We start from the raw sequence: 3,553 nt of genomic DNA, 5'->3' as shown, positions 1-3,553 counted from the left end.
CACGAGCAAGAGCCTCATTCATCATCTTCCACTCCGAGAAATCAGCGGAGAAAAAACTTGACTTTGATTGATTCTGACTTCATTATTGCATAAATAATTCCCTAAAATTGCTCGGCATCTGCCATCAATTTTTTTTTCAAGTACAACTTTTTTCAAGTACAACTTGAACTATTCATAAGCAACTACCATTCATGTGTCACGATCCGTAAATCCTCCCGTACTCGTGACACTTGTGAGTAGCGCTTTGGGTTATCCGGTGAAGAGTGTGAGGCAGAAGGGTAGAACACAATTGGTCCGTGAAAGTGACGTCAGGACGGTTGGTGCTAGGAGTTCTAGGATAGAAGAATTATATCACTTAAGAACTCGAAGACGGGGTAGGCCTCCGTGCACAAACGGTCGGAAGCTAATGCCGCTCTCCTGACGAAGCCATGGCAGACCGAAACCAGTTGTTAAACCTAAAGAGATCTACTGTCTCACTCGATGGACGAGACGCCCGAGCGAAGCTGGGCGTGGTAGGATCTCGCACAATGGAATCATTCACCGTATCGATCGTGGAACAGCTACAGAAAAAAGGCTGGCCTGGCAAATTCCACTCGCCAAGCGCCCGCGGGTCGTTCCGAGGACAAGGAAACTCTCGGCCCGTGACAAATGACTGTCACCAATAACACTTAGAGGCTGCCAATACTTCCCATTACTCCATTTCAAGAAAGCTCTTTCCACTAATTTTGCATAAATGGCCCCAAAAGAAAAGCTACATAACATGGGCCCCACCAAAATACGATTCAGGAAACTAATCCTCCAAATCGAGTCCATTGATAAATTAGGCAACAGCAGCAGTGGCTTCCTCCAAATGCACTCGATCTCAATCAAGAATGGCTAATTACACTTCCCTCGTACCAAAAAGAGGGACAAGAAAAAAAAAATAAAAATCGGTCAGCCCGTTTTTGAGTCCATAGAAGCCGGACTGCTCTCAAGAACTCTTTGTAATGAACTATTGGAGTCACATGAATTGGAGGTCCTGGCAACAAATGGTGTCACCAATGACAGAAGAGATTCCGGCCCCTCCGACTCTATCCTCTTGCTTAGGGCATCACAGTTACTAATAACCTCTGTCAATCTCCCCTTGAGTTCCCCAAGCTCCACCTGCAATGCATGAACTATATAGATTTCCAGAATAAGGGATGAAAGAATATGTCGAATGAACATTTCCAAAGCAATAATGGAAAACAATCAGGAAATATGTAGTATGAACTGAATTCACAGTACTAAACATATTCTGGAGAAGGTGTGTTATTCAACCCATGATTTCTGTATTCAATCCTTTGAAGTACTAAAAGCAAGCGCGCAGCAAATAAAATCACAAAATCATGAGATAAGTACCTTCTGATAAATGTTGAGAGGTGGTCTTCATTGCTGACACAGAGAAATTAAATCGCTGGAGAAGTTTCACAGCTAAAGCATCCACAAGTTCTATCTTGTTCTCTATTTCTTCCTGCAGCAAAATGCACCAAACCTTAGGTCTGTGCACTACAAACTCTCCTGGTTCTGATAACACATACGATTGGCAGAAGGACAGTTCCCATAGTATTACAATACATGCCACAACATATATGCATGATTGAGAAGCTCGCTCTCAAGTCCAAAGCATAGATTTATTCGGTTGGAAAGAAAAATACAAAGGACATTGCTTAACTTCTTTGGGTAAAGTGATTACTGCGACACATTAAAAAAACTTGCACAAGGAAGACCGAAAAGCAATGCTCCACCAGCACGAGAGGCGACAGGGGAAAAGCAAAGAAATGGGGATCTCCATAAATCCTCCGAAGCACATATCTACATTTTACAGATCAAATATACAAAAATCGCTTCAGGTTTTTCAATCTTTCTAAGCAATCTTCACGAGAGAATTCTGAAAGATCGAACCAAAAGAAATGGCAACAAGTTGATTGCCCCCAAAAAGCCATAAGAACTCTTTACAGATTCCTGACTAGTTCAAAATTGAAGCCTCTCAATATTCTTCGACTTCAAAATAGTCCATCTAAGGAAAAACGGGCTAATGAATTTATATAACGAAGAACGAGATACTTCCTTTCATCATCTAAAATCCCCTTTGATGATTTTTTCATCAAAAGGTCCAAGCGTCTATATATAGCATATGCATCGACTGAGCACAAAGGCACACCTGTTTCTTGCCAATCTTTTGGACCTTCTCCTCCTGCCAGTCGCGGTACATCGAGAATAGCTCCAGTAGCACCTTCGGATTTACTGTCCCTATATCAACCATTCCAACAGCTTCACTTTCAAGATCCCATTACACTATTTCACTTCAAAACAAAATGATTCACTAAAACCAAGTCATAAAGAGTGTCATCACAAGGCCGATGCGTCACCTGGAGCCGACGAAGACGGCGGCTTCCTAACCAAAATGTCGGTCAAGCTACCTCGGACGGCAGCGACGTCAGTATGGGAAGCGTCTACAATCAATCGAACAAACCACCACAAGTTTCAATTTTTCCAATATTAAAAGCAACTAATCTGCGCATTCATTCACGTGCTCGCGAGAACCTAGACATAGGGGGTGCTACTCACGATCTTGAGGGACCTGAGCTTCTCCAGGACGGGATCGACGCCCTCCGGCCGCTCGGAGACGGTGGTGATTTCGTCGGCCGGTCTCTTCAAGAGCAAACAACGGTCGTTCAGTAACGATTTGGGAATGAGCCCCGCGAAGAGCGGGACGAGCTTGCGGAGGCGGAAGGATCGAGAGTTACCTGCGATCCCGACAGCGTGGACTCTGAAGTTCCCATGGCGATTGCTTGCGGACAAGAATCTGGGGATCCGAATCGGCGTTCGCCGACGAGCGGAGCGAGACAGAGAGAGGGAGAGAGAGAGATCGACGATGCGATTCACCGAATCGCCACCGGAAGCGGCGGAGCTTCTGAGTTGTCTGACAAGCGAGCGATGGCTACCGGAGCGCGCACGGCTCGTGGCGGAGCTTAGCTGGGCGTGATCGGGCCATCGGATCGGGTCGGGTCGGACCCATGGCCCACTGAAATAAACCCGATTCATGATGGGCTCGTGGGAGGAGATCGATCCTTCGAACTGCAATCGAGGATACGAGAATTAACCGGCGTTCCCGCACGCGCGAAAATTGCGCGCGTTTGCTAACTAAATAACTAGAAATTTAAATATTGACTATATTGAGAATAAAATGAGAATGGGATAATAAATAGAGATGAAAGAATTAATATTTTATGTACTATGTAGTGCTTAGTAGTTTCTATAAAATTTTCAAAATTTATTTTTTATCCTTGATCAATATTTAAAATAATATCAAAGATATTTAGGGGAAGGAAAAAGAGGAATTGTAGCCTAAAAAGAAAAAGTAGGAAATCCTCTTCTCTAGATAACAATATAGATAACATTGAAGAATAGTGAAATAAAAATAGAGACTGAAGTAATAAAGTCAATAGTATTACATAATTTTTTTATAGAAAATAAATGATTTGAAAAATATTTTACTAAAAATTATTATTTATATCGTTCGAAATAATTA

General features: G+C 42.9%; 1 non-coding gene across 1 annotated transcript; it reads right to left on the bottom strand.

The window, feature by feature from the left end:
* Positions 1 to 679: 679 nt before the first annotated feature.
* On the bottom strand, positions 680 to 2,889 carry LOC104425723. The gene is made up of 6 exons (XR_005547515.1): positions 2,769 to 2,889; positions 2,590 to 2,673; positions 2,391 to 2,474; positions 2,183 to 2,271; positions 1,381 to 1,492; positions 680 to 1,157 (listed from the first exon to the last, which is right to left on the bottom strand). It is a non-coding gene; the product is annotated as an uncharacterized LOC104425723 (transcript).
* Positions 2,890 to 3,553: the final 664 nt, after the last annotated feature.

The sequence above is a fragment of the Eucalyptus grandis genome, chromosome 11 (genome assembly GCF_016545825.1).
Source record: "Eucalyptus grandis isolate ANBG69807.140 chromosome 11, ASM1654582v1, whole genome shotgun sequence".
Classification (NCBI taxonomy): Eukaryota; Viridiplantae; Streptophyta; class Magnoliopsida; order Myrtales; family Myrtaceae; genus Eucalyptus; species Eucalyptus grandis.
The sequence above is the reverse complement of the archived record's forward strand: the minus strand, read 5'-3'. Positions and strand labels throughout refer to the sequence as shown.